Source organism: Scyliorhinus canicula, chromosome 2, assembly GCF_902713615.1.
Source record: "Scyliorhinus canicula chromosome 2, sScyCan1.1, whole genome shotgun sequence".
NCBI classification, from domain to species: Eukaryota; Metazoa; Chordata; class Chondrichthyes; order Carcharhiniformes; family Scyliorhinidae; genus Scyliorhinus; species Scyliorhinus canicula.
The window spans coordinates 204,530,357-204,546,369 of NC_052147.1; the positions used below are offsets into that span (position 1 = coordinate 204,530,357).

At 48.1% G+C, this 16,013-nt stretch overlaps 1 protein-coding gene across 8 annotated transcripts in view; it reads right to left on the reverse strand.

Annotated features, from left to right (window-relative positions):
• The window catches only part of rapgef4a (Rap guanine nucleotide exchange factor 4a), a 514,684-nt gene that overhangs the window by 256,175 nt on the left and 242,496 nt on the right, over window positions 1–16,013 (reverse strand). The window lies entirely within an intron of this gene.

Here is a 16,013-nt window from a genome sequence, read left to right on the forward strand (position 1 = left end):
CCCCCCCCCCGCCCCCCCCCCCCCCCCCCCCCCCCCCCACAGGTCCTCTCAAACACAGCCTCCCACACACTCCCCCTCCTCACTGGGGTATGCAGGTCTTGCTTGTTCAAAACCCCCTATTAACATAATATCCAGGCTCCAGACCACTCCCTCGTGGGTGCTTGTAGCAGCAGTGGCCACCACTCAATTCTGGCACTGCTGGGACAGTAGAATTTCCCCAGCCAAGCAGCTCTCAAGGAAGAAACATCCTCTCAGATGGGGGTGAAAGTCCCTCTTGGAAATAATTAGAGCTGCTCCCAGCAGATCGCTGCAGGGTAGGTCGATTTTGGGTGGGTGGAGCCCCTTTAAAATCCAGCCCCCCGCTCCCCACCCTCAGTGTCTAAAACACTGAGGTCATCTCTGATCACTTCCCTGTCACTTTCACCATCCATCTCTATCTTTCTGCCCTATCTGGGTTGTTTAGCACAGGGCTAAATAGCTGGCTTTTAACGCAGACCAAGGCAGACCAGCAGTGCGGGTTCAATTCCCGTACCAGCCTCCCCCAACAGGCACCGGAATGTGGCGACTAGGGGCTTTTCACAGTAACTTCATTTTAAGCCCACTTGTGACAATAAGCGATTTTCATTTCTATCTCACTACTCTTACCCGTGGAAAATTCTCTCCACTTCCGGTGACATGGATATGCTGAGTTCTCGCACATCCCGTGGCTCTCCTCCCAAGATCCCAAAAAAGCCCACTAATTCAGGGAAAAAAGTATCCCCTCACCATATCCAACAACAGCACAAGAGAAGATGCCGAACAGTAACTCGAGGCCGCAAGGAGACAAAAAGCAGAAGGAAGCACGAGAAACCAGCGGTGGAGATGGCAAATGCACGAGGCAACGAAGTGCCAGCCACACCAGAACGAGAGGGACCAGCAAACCACACATGGGGCTCCCCCTCAACGGAGGGCAGATTGAGGAAGTTCCTCTCACAGAGAAGAGACAAAGATCGACATTTAAGTTGCGGTCAAGGTAGTGGTCATGGAAGCCCTGGCAACCATGTAGGTGGCCCTGGACAAGGCAGAGAGATGACTGGAGACCCAGGGGCATCATCAAAGAACTAGAAAAAAAACCTTGAACATTTCAGAGTGACCGAATCACTGCCCTGGAGACGGAAATGGCGAAGTTGGTTGCAATGCAGGGAAGTCTGAAGGGGAAAATAGAGGACCAAGAAAACTGGTCACGGGTGTCCAAACTTGGATAGTGTGCCTGCCAAAAGGGATCAAAGGCAGAGATCCCATGGACTCTGTGGCCCTGAAGCTGAGAAACCTGGTGGGAAGGGACAGCTTCCCCAACCCGCCAGAAATAGAGACAGAGCCCAATAGTTGCTCAGGCCGAAACCCAAGGCAAGAGAGCAGCCGAGGGCGATAATTGCCAAGATGCACCGGTACCACGACCAGGAAAGAATCCTGCATTGGACCAGGAAAACAAGGACCTGCAACTGGGAAGGGCACTGTCATGTTATTCACCCTGGGGTAACATAGACTACAACATGATGCAGATAAACTATAAGCATACACCAAACTTAGGCACTGGTTCAATACGATTTATTGAACTTCTGTAACAATGCACACAGCTGGCTGTGGGTTGACTCTCTAAGTAAACTAACTCTAACTATCCAGACCAGGCTCTCTCTGATCCAGTGATGTCTGATATGTACACCCTGCCTGTCACTACAGTTATCACCAGTGGAAAGAGGCAGAGTGCTGATGCCTCGTGTGTTTTATAGTTGGAAGCCCCCCTCTGGTGTTCTGTCTGGTGATTGGTTGTGTTTTGCCCTGTATGTTGATTGGCTCACCTGGGTGTTTGTCACTGCCTGTTTTTACCTCATGATGTGCATGGGTGCATATTATGACAGGCATCAGATCAGGATATATCAGGACAATGGGGCAGACGTGGCCAAGTGCCAGGTGGAGTTCAGCATGGCAAAGGCAGCCCTGCAAAAAAGCAAACCAAAGTTTGGGATGCTGTACCCGGCTAAACTCACATCAGGGCAGGGAGCTTTTCTTCACAACCCCTTGTGGATGCAGACACATTTCTCCAGGAAGACGGGCTGGGAAAACAGCAGCAAAGACAGCGGTGCGAACATCACCCAAAGGGACTATATCAAAATTGAGAGCCACCTGCGTGGGACTGCACTGCGTCACTCCAAATACGGGAACCAAAGCATAGGAAAGAAGGGACAAGGGCAGTAGAGAAAAGGAGAGGGTGAGGAGGGTCGCAGGAGGGGAAACCACAAGCGAGCAATGGGTCGACACATAGCTGACCCCAGGAGGGGGCCACCAAACTAGCAGGAAAGCTAGCACCAGGTGATACGAGCAAGAGGGGGGCCATCTCCAGCAGAGGAGAGGGAGTACCTGGCCACAGAGGGGGTACACAACACCAATAGGGGGATTGCTCAGGGACAAATGTGGGAAGTGGGAGCTGGAGGGACTACCATTTAAGCAGGCCTGAAACAAATTCCACTACTTGGGGATTCAAATCGCTCATGACTGGACACAGATCCACAGGTGGAACCTGACTAGCCTCGTGGAGGAAGCTGAAAAGGATCTGCAGAGGTGGGACACACTCCCACTCTTCCTGGCAGAGAGGGTGCAGACGATCAAGTGGAACGTACTGCCCAGGTTCATCTTCCTGTTCAGATCCATACCTATCTACATCCCCAAGGTCTTTTTAAATTCAGTGGAAAAACTGATCATGGTGTGTGTGTGTGTGTGGGGTGAGGGTCGTGTGGGGTGAGGGTCGTGTGGGGCGAGGGTCGTGTGGGGCGAGGGTCGAGTGGAGTGAGGGTCGAGTGAGGAGTGGGTGGGTGGTTTTGGAAAAACCCAAGGATTCCCTAAAAAGTCCTGCAAAGCATTGGGGGGGGGGGGGGGGGGGGGGGGGAACAGGACACTAACTGTTAGGGACTTCTAGACAATAGACTGACAACACTAGAGGAACTGACTGAGAAGTTCCAACTAACTGGGAGAAACAAATTAAGATATATGCAAATTTAAAAACTTCCTCCGTCGGGAATCAAAGCAATACCCACGAGCGCCGCATCGCTGTCAGAGGACCTACTGGACGCAGACATTCTAGGGAGGGAAGACTGTACGGGCGACTACTGGGAAAGGCACACTCTCCACTAGACAAGACGAGAGAAAAATGGGAGGAAGACCTAGGGCGCGATTCTCTGCCCCCCCACGCCAGGTGGGAGAATAGATGGAGGGCCCCCCGACATTTTTCACGCCCTCCCGCTATTCTCCTCCCCCCCCCCCCACGCCCAACCCACGCCATGAATCGCCGCTCGCCGTTTTTTACGACAAGCGGCTATTCTCCGAGGCCGATGAGCCGAGCGGCCGGGTCTTCACGCCCGTTTGAACACGGCAGCAAACACACCTGCTCACTGCCGTCGTGAAACGGGCGGCAGATGCCCGTTTGGGGCATCCAGGGGCCCGATTGGGACGGGAGCACTGCGACTGTGCTCCGGAGGGGACAGGCCCACGATCGGTGCCCACCGATCGTCGGGCCTGCGTCCAAAACGGACGCACTCTTTCCCCTCCACTGCCCGGCAAGATCAAGCCGCCACGTCTTGCGGGGCAGCTGAGGGAAAAGACGCCAACCGCGCGTGCGCGGGTTGCCGTTGTCCAACCTGCGCAGCTAACGTCATTGGCTGCGTCATCCGGCGTGACGCTTGACGTGCGGCCTTGACGACCGTCGTCAAGGCCGCCCCGCTGTGACGCACGGGGACGTGCTCCTAGCCCCGCCCGGGGGGGGGGGGGGGGGGAGATAATCGGCCCCGGAAGTGGGCGTGAAGGCTGCCGTGGGTCACGGCCTGTCCCACGGCAGCCTTTACGATTCTCCGCATTTGCGGAGAATCTCGCCCCTAGGGTTTGAAAGTGGGTGGGGACTTTGGAGCAATACACTGCACAGCGTCAACTCCACTTCCGTACATGCAAGGCTGAGCCCAATGCAGCTGAAAGTGGTACATTGAGCTCACTTAGCCAGAACCCGTGGTGGAGGACACAATGTGAACGTTGCCAGGGAGGCCCGGCCAACCACACCCACATGTTCTGGTCATGTCCCAGACTTGTCAGGTTCGAGGCAATGTCCAAGGGTGTGGGGATGAGGGTGGAGCCATGCTACGTGCAGTCTTCGGAATCTCAGAATATCCAGGTCTATTCAGGGGCAAGGGGGCCGACACACTTGCCTTTGCCTCCGTAAACATCCACCAAAGAATCCTGTTCGGCTGTTGATTGGCAGCACCTGCCAAAGCTATGGACTGGTGTTATGGGCCAGGTTTGGAGAATCCCAAAGTGTATCATGGGGTTCAACTGACCCACAACCTTTAATAGATTGTGGTATGGGGAGCACACGACCCACTTTACAGCTGTGGTACAGCAGAAATGGAAATGTATTTTTTAAAGCAAAACAATGTTTATTCTATGAACTCAAGTGAACCTTTTTAAAACATAGTGAACATCTTAGCAACCATCAATTCAAATACAACTCCCAAAGAATACAACACTAAGTAATCCTTAAGCTGTCCTTTTAACATCCATAAAACTTAAACAAAACCTTTAAACAGAAGCACATCAGGTTAAAGTCACTACTGAGAGCAGTTGTTAGTTTTAAATCACCAAAAGGATTGATTTACAGTTTTTTAAGATTTAAAACCACGCAGACGCTGCCACAACGAATGAACGGACATCGCGCGGCAATCACCAGGCAGGAATGTTCCCTTCCAGTCGGGGAAGACTTCAGCAGTCAAGGGCAGACCCGCCTCTGACCTCCGGGTAAGCGTTCTCCAAGGCGGCCTTCAGGACGCGCGACAACGCAGAATCGCCGAGCAGAAACTTATAGCCAAGTTCCGCACACTTGAGTACGGCTTCAACCAGGACCTGGGATTCATGTTGCATTACATTCACCCCCCCACCATCTGGCCTAGGCTTGCAAAATCCTACCTATTGTCCTGGCTTGAGACAGTTCACACCTCTTTAACCTGGGGTTACCCCTATCTCTGGATCTGTAAAGACTGAATTACCTGCACATGCTCGCATTCAAAGTATTGTCTGGCATCTTTGAATTTGTCTATATATATATATGTTTCTGGAACATACCTCTTCATACAATTATTGGGAGCAACCCCATATCAGCGGCCTCCCATGATTCATCAGCCTCCCCAGTGGTCATGCTGGCGCTGATTAGTACTCCTCTTTAAAAACGGGAACCTGGTGAATGGGCTTCTGAGGAGAACCAAGGAGGTGAGTAACCAACTTTGTTCACAGACAGAGCCCGGAGGCCCTGGGCTTGCACAACGGTGCTTGGCAGGGAGTGAGGAACCATTGGCTGGGGACACTCCGCAGCGGTGGGTTGCCATGGGAGGGTAACCGCATATGACACCACCATTCTAATCCCTGGATCATTGTACCCATGGAGGGGGAGGGCACCCACTCCCGGTGGCCATCAAGGTCACCGCAGCCCTGAACTTTCATGTCTCGGGATCCTTCCAGGGCTCGAGCGGGACAAGTGTGGCATCTCCCAAGCCACAGACCAAGGTGCATCCTTCTGGTCATTGATGCCCTGTTTGCCCGGGTGGAAAACTACACCCATTTTGACATGGACCATGGGCAGGATGCACGGGCAGCAGGATTCTCCACCATCGCTGGATGCCACAGATCCAGAGGGTAATGGATGACACACATGTTGCTCTGCACTCACCAGGCCATCTGGGAGTGCCCTACATTAACAGAAAGGGGTTCCACTCCCTGAACAGACAGCTCTTGTGTGACCACCACATGGAAGATCATGCATGTGTGCGCATGCTTCCGAGGTAGTTTGCACGACAGCTATAATCTGTATCACCCACAAACTCGCACAGCAGTGGGTTGGCGAGCTGGAGGAACAAGTGGCTACTTCTGAGGAGGCGACGATCAGTATGACGAGGATGATGAGGGGTGAGACGACGTTCCAAGGGGAGGAACCAGAGGCTGCAGGACAAGCGACAGCGGCAAGGATCTGGCAAACCCCGAGGGCCAGAGAGTCCCTCATACGCGCCCGATTCACACAGTACATGGCCTGGTCAGTCGTTGATATCTTACCCAAGCGCCACCCCTATCTCCCACCCTCGCAGGGTATGTGCTATGTCACTCCAGGGTGCTGGGACTGTGCCGATACCGTCAGCGAATGGGTCACTATCGAGGGCAGGGGGGTGATAATAACCCGCAGAGAGCCGAGTGCTGGTGCTCCTCAATCTATTCCATTGTCTGATCCCTGCCTGTCTGCTGAATGCTCAATCACAACTATCACCTGCACGCGGTGTGCTCAGAGGAAGGGGGAGAAGCCTGGAGAGATGGGCCAAGGGTTTGGAGGTTGGCCCGCATTGCAGAAGAAAGTGACAGACGTCATACTAGTTGTGTTTAAGGGTTTTTAAATGTGAAATACAAGACTCCACTCTCCAGATTGTGCCACCCCCTCAGCACCTACCTACCCCCTGCACCCCCTACCCATCCCCCTCCCCCTATTCTCAATGTGCTTGGCCTTCCTAGCTCTACCGCCATGTCCAGGTGTCTCCCCAGGATGCACATTTGAGGTGGAGCCAGCCAGCTGCTTACCTCATCCCTGATGTGTTGGGTAAGCTGGGTCTATGTGGACTGCGTTTGATGCAGTGTAGAGAGAGACAGGCTTCCAACACTTGATGAGGTGCAACATGATTTTATTTAACATCTAAACTATATTACATGCTTAACTGTGGGTTGACACTATGCTGACTTGACTGGAGACCTGATGCTAGCCTGACCAGACTTACTGACTACCACATGGTGTTTGTACTAGCTGCTGCTCACGAGCTCTGACTGTCTCAGAGGCTGGATCCTGAGAGAGCGGGAAAACTGGTGCCCTCTGGCTTTATAGTGGTCGTGTCCTGTCTGGTAATTGGCTGCTGTGTTCTGTATGCTCACTGGTCATCCTGTGTGTCAATCACTGCCTGTCTGCACACCATTATATACATGGATGTATATTATGACAGTCCCATGGCCTTCGATGCCCCTGGCAGGCGTCCGCTGGCGACTCTAGGGCCAGAGGGCCACGCCGCACTTGTCAATGGCACATGCACAGCCATGCCACCCTGTCCCATGTGCTGACCTTGAGACGCAGTCTCATCAGAGGGGTGGAACACTGAGGAGCTGGTGGCTACCATCGCCACTCCATGTGATGGGTCCAGGATGGCACTCAGCTCCCGTTCCTCCCGACCGGTGTCCATAGGACCCTGGAGTTCAACTTGGGGCGGATGCGCAGCTGGTTTGAGCCCCAGCTGCCCCTGCATCATCTGGTACTGCCAGCCCTAGCAGCGTCCTGATGTCTGCACCAAGGTGTCAAACGCCCTTGGCAATGCCCACCTGCGACTGGGAGAAGGTCCACAGCGCTTCAGCCATTCCCATCTGAGAGAGAGACATCCTGCAGCACCTCATCAAGGTCAGCCTGATACTGGGTGGCATCCCCCAGCAAGTCAGACATTCTGCTAGACCTCAGCGACTGCCTGACACCTTGAGCTCATGGTGCTGACGTCGTGCACCAGGCCCTCCACTGCGGTTGCCACCCTAGCAGTGTTGGTCTCGGTGCCACGCATTGCCAGTGACATCTCCTGTGCCCATAGCCTCTTGGATTCCTCCATTCAGCTATGAACCTGCTGGAGTGACACTGACATCTTCCTCTGAATGTGCTGCCCACATCCCAATGTCTCCCATCAGCTCCGGGCAACCCTGTTCCAGAGGCTCAGCATCAGGCTGGGACCCAGCTGCGTCCAAGGATCCAGCAGACCTCCGACTGCTGTCTTGCCTGGGGGTTGTGCCTCCACCTGATGTATATCAGCAGCAGTATGGTGCTCACCAGATTGTGCCCAGAAGCCTGACAAACGTTGCCCACCGAGGTGAGTATCTGCGCTGGTGGAGGGTGGGGATAACAGCTGTGATGCATCAATCATGTCTTCCTCAGAGCTCTCCTCCGATATGTTCTCATGGAAGGCTGGAGAGGGGTCCACCCGGGATGGCCCTGTGCCTTCAGCTAGAGGACCTGCGGGAGAATGGACATATGGTCAGTGGGAGGGATGGGTCAGTCAGGAAGGCAAAAACTCTCGTTTGACAGGCCTCCGGATGGGGCCCACTGGTTCCTCACCTCTGCGGCTTCCGCCAGCCTCCGCGTTTGTGGCGACCCCTGTCACCTCCAGGGCCCGTTACTCAAAAGGTGGATTCTTAAGTCCGCCATCTCACCACCGGTCTGGGCCCTCTCCTGAGATTTGTGCGCAAACTTCACCTGCGGAGACACAGAGGTCATTATTAGCCACATGCGTGGTTTGCAGTCCCCCCTGGCCTCCACCGTGTCTAGGGACCTGGCCAGGTCTGCATCGCTGATTCTTGGGGCCAGTCTCCACGGCACCATTGTTGCGAACTGACTGGAGTTGGCTGTGCAAGAGCTTGTTTAAGAGTTGTTTATTTGCGGGGAGGGTTGGTGGGCGGGGTGTTGGCGAATCAGCTGCCGAGGCTTCATTTATGGCGAGAAGCCCGTGGTGCTTCGTTAAGTCGACCAATTAATATTGAATAGCGTTGCCCACATCGCTGGACCGAGCGCTGGGAAGGTTGCAGCAGTTCCCACTCCCTACCACACTTCATCTTTCCGGAGAATCGCACCCACTATCTCTCCTCCTTTCAATCCCAACCGGTCTTCTCCAACTCCAAATTTCTGACTAAATTTGTTTTTATTTAAATTATTAACATTTTTTCAATTAAGTGGCAATTTAGCGTGGCCAATCCACCGACCCTACACATCTTTGGATTGTGGGGACAGGGGACATTTTGCACTTCTGAGGCTTTTCAAAATGCTGTCACTTATGTCCATTATACGCAAAAGGTTCACTGCACTCAGTTGCAGCCTACTTCACAAGTTCACTAAATTATTCTGAACGTTATTCCTTTTGTAATGCTTCAATAAGCTTTCATTCCATCTATTTACTCGTAGTTTCTTCAAAATAAAGATAGGAATATGGTTATCCTATTCTTCCTTGCAGAAGAATGCTGATAGTTTTCTCACATTTTCCATAAACCAGAATGAGTTAAGGTTTCAACACCAAAATCTTCTCAATATCAAAGCATTGCTACTTTCTTTCAAAAAAAGGTGCAGTTAAAGACACTCAAATACAAATTGGGCTCGCCCTAAAAATATTGCAGCTCAATAATATGAGAAAAAAAATTCAATAAAGATAAGCCACAAGACAATGATAAATACTGGGCACAGGAATTTCAGTGATTCCTTAATGCACTTCCTCCTGATCAGAGGGACATTTAACTCGCTGTGGTGAAATAAAGCTCATCTAAGCTGATGATTTAACTGATAAACTTAAACACCGCAGACCTGAGTAAACATCAGAGAGAGAGAATTGAAATATGTGCTTTGGAAATACACCTTTTTGTAATAACAATGTTAATGCCCCATTCATTAGGATTTCATTAGTGTCTCAAAATCTACTGTTTCTAAAAACAGCACGAGGCATTGGATTAACTAAGATTACAAATTATTATCCTGAATCAGACATTATAAATCTGATGGATTTATTCTCCTGATGGTAGAGTATTTTATTTTAGTTTAAAATGATTAAAGATCTAGATTGAACTCCCCAAGTAATTTGGCATTTCAAACAGAAGCTGTATTTAGGAAAGAATGAATGGGCATGAATTTTTATGGAAAGCAAATCGGTTTCCACTGAAAAGTCACAATCATTTAGCACATGAGAAATGGCTTTAGTACTGTGGAATTTTTCCACGCATGCTACTGACATTTTCATGACATTAATTTGAGGCAGTACATAGTCAATGCCTTGGAACATGGCACATCTTCCAGGCAGGCTCTAATTAAGTCTGAAACTTTGGTCACTGCCCTCTAATTGTACTGTGTAAAAAAGAAATAACCTCAAAAATCTGTCATCAGGTGTCAGATCCGCCTGTCAAAGACCACAACAACAAAACCACACCCACCACGTTTTGGTAATATATTTATAAAGCCACTACCCCACCTCTCAGTATTAATTTATTTTTTCTTCTCTTGCTTTCCTCACCAAACTGCTGGTCATCACCAGCAGTGGCTCCACTCTGTGACATATCCTCAAATTACTGTGAAAAGATAAACCTTGGCTTCACACCTTTCCTTCACTGTATGCTAAATGACCCAAAAAAGCAGCATAAAATCACCTGGCTCTTCTGCTTCAGAGGCTTTTGCTGACCCAATGCTGGTGCCCATTTCTTCCAGGATTCTGGTTGGTATATAAATGGGTTGCGTAGCATCTCCCAGGGAAGTCCAGTGATCATGATCGATACAGGGGAAGTGGAAGGCAGGCCCTATTACAGCATAGCTGCCTCATTCAGGTATGTTGAATTTCCAAGATTTTTAAATAGGTGAGTGAACAGGCTGTCGGTTGAGAAACCAAGTTGGTGGGGGATTGGCAGAGGTGGTATCTGGTGTGCAGTTACCAAGCTGTTAGACATTTTTTCCCCAGGAAATGTGAAGACAGGTTAAATACGCAGCAGTATCCAGCCCAGGTCCTAAGGTCAGGGTCAGAGATATTCGCAGGTCCCAGGCAGAGAGTCAGCCCATTTGAAGTTTCAACTGCCTGGGGCAATTTGCACGTTTTTCTGCACGTCTGGGCTTCTCCAGGTTCTTGAAGGGCATCTCCTGACACATGTTACATCTCAGATGATCCAGTAATGAGGGACGAGGTTTTCTGGCCAATAGGTTCCTGAGCAGCAGGGCAGGTGGGTGAGCCATGCAAAATGACCCAGCGGCTGGAAAAGCCCGACCAAACATTTGGACCAATAATTCCTGTGCCTGGTGTCCCAAATTAATATATCCAGTGAAATGTCCTTTAGTGTTCACAGTATAGTTTTTTCTGTGATCTATATAATCTCATGTATCATTGATAATTTCATTGCACCTACCTGCACACAAAAGTAACAGAGCCACAACCAATGGCCATCAAATAAACCAGTTACCTAAAACAGCTTCTGAGCTGTCTAATATTGCAGTTCAAGAAAAACCCAAAGCTTCAACACTACTTCATGTCTTCACTGATAGATTTAATGAAATAATTCAGCAGAGGATAGTTCACCCGTGATCTTTAGCCTTGGAAGATCTCAATTCCCAATTTTTAACTCCATTCAAACCCTACTCACCACATGTCCTATACATAGCTTTATGAAACATTGTGCAAAGAACCTACATCTGTTCCAATCCATTGTACTCAACTCCTCAATCCTGTTAAAAAACAATTGCATTTATTTAGGGTCCTTCATAGCTTCAATTAATTATTTTGCAAGTGTAGTAACTGTTGTGCTATAGGAAACACACTGTGCACTGCAGAACTCTCACAAACAATGTGATGATGATCAGATATGATGCTGAAAGATAAACATTGGCTCGGACACATGCGACAACTCCCCTACTCTTGTTTAAAATAATGCCATGGACCTTTTAGGTCTGCTCGAGAGGCCATACAAGACCTTTTTAATGTCTCATACATCGCTGACAGTGCGGTACTCCATCAGTCCTGCACTGCAGCGCCAGCCTACATTTTTGCCATCCTTGGGCTTGGAATGGGACTTGAAGACATAATCTTGTGATTCGTTGTCGAGTGGTACCATCTGAGCCTTGGCTAACATAACTGTACTCTTACCATGGCCCTGTACTACCTAACACACTGCAACACTGACTGTGCAGCTTCATATGTCCAATCCTGGGAGATATGATGCAAGCAAGCATGCTGGTGTCATGGTGACTGTCCTATCACTCCATTTCCCCGCTCAACCATAGAAACCTCGCACCCCAACTTTTTCTTTTATAATTAAGAGAATCATAGTAATTTTTTGGAACTTCTCTCTACTTGCATCTACTGCTCATTCACACAGATCTTGGCCCTAATTTTGCTTCCAATCTTGTTCCCCACTCCAGGCAGCAGAGTAACGACCACAGGTCATCATGTGGAGATGGCAGGTCAGCACCTCCATAGGCATTACAGCTCCCAAGATTATACTTGGATTGATATTTTATATTTCAAACCACAGACTCAAGATATTATGGGTTTAAAAGAAATTATTTTAAATAATTTGGTCATTATAAAAACAGACAGTAAAAGTTTTTACAAATATATAAGACAAAAAAGAGTGGCTAAGGTAAATATTGGTCCTTTAGAGGATGAGAAGGGAGTTTTAATAATGGGAAATGAGGAAATGGCTGAGGAACTGAACAGGTTTTTTGGGTCGGTCTTCACAGTGGAAGACACAAATAACATGCCAGCGACTGATAGAAATGAGGCTATGACAGGTGAGGACCTTGAGAGGATTGTTATCACTAAGGAGGGAGTGATGGGCAAGCTAATGGGGCTAAAGGTAGACAAGTCTCCTGGCCCTGATGGAATGCATCCCAGAGTGCTAAAAGAGATGGCTAGGGAAATTGCAGATGCACTAGTGATAATTTACCGAAATTCACTAGACTCTGGGGTGGTCCCGGTGGATTGGAAATTAGCAAACGTGACGCCACTGTTTAAAAAAGGAGGTAGGCAGAAAGCAGGAAATTATAGGCCAGTGAGTTTAACTTCGTTAATAGGGAAGATGCTGGAATCTATCATCAAGGAAGAAATTGCGAGGCATCTGGATAGAAATTGTCCCATTGGACAGACGCAGCATGGGTTTGTTAAAGGCAGGTCATGCCTAACTAATTTAGTGGAATTTTTTGAGGACATTACCAGTGCAGTAGATAACGGGGAGCCGATGGATGTGGTATATCTGGATTTCCAGAAAGCCTTTGACAAGGTGCCACACAAAAGGTTGCTGCATAAGATAAAGATGCATGGCATTAAGGGTAAAGTAGTAGCATGGATAGAGGATTGGTTAATTAATAGAAAGCAAAGAGTTGGGATAAATGGGTGTTTCTCTGGTTGGCAATCAGTAGCTAGTGGTGTCCCTCAGGGATCCGTGTTGGGCCCACAATTGTTCACAATTTACATTGATGATTTGGAGTTGGGGACCAAGGGCAATGTGTCCAAGTTTGCAGATGACACTAAGATGAGTGGTAAAGCGAAAAGTGCAGAGGATACTGGAAGTCTGCAGAGGGATTTGGATAGGTTAAGTGAATGGGCTCGGGTCTGGCAGATGGAATACAATGTTGACAAATGTGAGGTTATCCATTTTGGTAGGAATAACAGCAAACGGGATTATTATTTAAACGATAAAATATTAAAGCATGCCGCTGTTCAGAGAGACTTGGGTGTGCTAGGCATGAGTCACAGAAGGTTGGTTTACAAGTGCAACAGGTGATTAAGAAGGCAAATGGAATTTTGTCCTTCATTGCTAGAGGGATGGAGTTTAAGACTAGGGAGGTTATGTTGCAATTGTATAAGGTGTTAGTGCGGCCACACCTGGAGTATTGTGTTCAGTTTTGGTCTCCTTACTTGAGAAAGGACGTACTGGCACTGGAGGGTGTGCAGAGGAGATTCACTAGGTTAATCCCAGAGCTGAAGGGGTTGGATTATGAGGAGAGGTTGAGTAGACTGGGACTGTACTCGTTGGAATTTAGAAGGATGAGGGGGGATCTTATAGAAACATTTAAAATTATGAAGGGAATAGATAGGATAGATGCGGGCAGGTTGTTTCCACTGGCGGGTGACAGCAGAACTAGGGGGCATAGCCTCAAAATAAGGGGAAGTAGATTTAGGACTGAGTTTAGGAGGAACTTCTTCACCCAAAGGGTTGTGAATCTATGGAATTCCTTGCCCAGTGAAGCAGTTGAGGCTCCTTCATTACATGTTTTTAAGGTAAAGATAGATAGTTTTTTGAAGAATAAAGGGATTAAGGGTTATGGTGTTCGGGCCGGAAAGTGGAGCTGAGTCCACAAAAGATCAGCCATGATCTAATTGAATGGCGGAGCAGGCTCGAGGGGCCAGATGGCCTACTCCTGCTCCTAGTTCTTATGTTCTTATGTTCTTATTAATACTCAATCTTTTTTTTCCACCTATATTAAAATATGAAAACTCTGGAGGTTGGCAGATTACTTCACCATCACTATAGAAACACTTTAATTCTGCCTAGAAACCGCAATATATTCACCATTGATTTAGTCCTTGAAATAAGTATTGAAAAATCGATCAGATGCAGAAAATTGGATTCAAATACATCAGTCAAAATCCTGGAAAAGCCAGGGAAGATTGGTCGAGGTCGAGGTGGGGGTGTGTGTGTGTGTGTGTGTGTGCGCGCGCGCGCAATAGGAGGGATGCTCCATGATACATTCCCGCCTCCACAAACTTCTTCAGGGGCTCGGGATGCTTGAGTCTTTGAGAAGGTGACATCAATAATTTCATCAACATAAACTGCTTTGGCTGCAGAATCGGTATTTTTCAGTCCAAAAGGATTTCTTAGCATGTATAAAACACAAAAACATCTATATAGTTTAATAACATTACCTCAGTCCTGATTGACATGACCTGCATAAAAAAAATAACAAAAAATCTAACAAATTTGATGTCTAGTGCCAGCATCAGACTTGTTATCAGATAAAGTAGCGATAAAGTAGCTCCATTCAGTCGGCGAAGCAATCCCGCTGTTGACAAGAGCTGTGAAAGGATTTTGACAAGGACCTGAACAGCTTTATGTAGCACTTGGAAGAAGGTGATTAGATTATAGTGATGACATATGATTGCAGAGTATTGTTGTGTCCCTTTCGGGAATTATCTGTCAGACACTTGTTCTGATATCTTTCAGAACGTGTTACAGGATATTTGAAATTGTTCATTCAAAACTATTTAATCTGACAACGTGCGAGCTGTGAGAACCCATTAGAAAAGAGTGGAATGAAAGCTGGGAATCAAAAGAAGATGCATGCAAATGATAGATTTCTACTTCCTCAAGGAGCTGTTAGCATCAGTAAGTTTCACAAGGGAAGTTTATGATTAAACAGAGTGACACAACCACAAATCCATGAAAAAGGCTATTGGTGTGTTGGCTGTTATGTTAAGAGGGTTGGAATACAAAAGGAGTGGAAATTTTGTTGTACAGAGCCTTGGTTAGACCCTATCTGAAGTATGGCACACCGTTTTGACTCCTAATCTCAGGAACAACATACTGGTCTTGGAGGGCGACAGGAGATATTCCTTGAAGAGATGACTATTCACTTCTTTACTAGAGCCATTGTTACAGTCAAAACACAATTTTCCCCACAAGGACCACCATCATGCAGGCCATCAGGCTTCTGAAAGTGTAATTTCATGCCATTGGGTGATGTCCCTTGTCCTACACTACTGGAAGGGTCCTTCACACGGTGTTGGTTCGCTGTGCTTGCCATAAAATGGTCTAGAGACGTGTGGCCCTTGAAGATGGTAATGTGCTACATTAACACAGCTTAGCAGAAGGACAGGAATTGGGAAAGGAGGAGGACTAGGATGCAGAGCAGAGAGATGCTCTAGTTAGAAGAGGTAAAAATGACAGGATTCCCATTCCTAGATGCCAGTCATCAGGAACCCTGTCTCATTAAGAAAACCAATCAACCGGTTCCGAGTTCTTCCCTCAGCTCTCTGTAGATTTCAGTGCGTTCCATTGATTTTCTGCTGTTTCTTTCACTGTACACCAGATACTAATCTTCATAATTAAAATAGTGAGCTAAACACAGCTTCTTCACATTGAACAAAGCACCTCCACATTTTCAAGGTAGCTTCTTTTTCCCATTTAAGTATTTTCCAGAAAAGGTGTCTCAATAATTTTCACAAATTTGGTCTGAGGCAATAAAATAAGAGGAGGTGTTCACAATTAGTGGTAATGGCTTTGGCTAGATTAAAGTCTCAAACAGTGGGATACCAGGATAACATTGGTGTGAGGAACAGTCAGATGTAATACTGCTAATACTTCCTTTGATGGAATAGAAAACTGGCACTGCATATCTGGGCTCACATGGATAATAAACATTT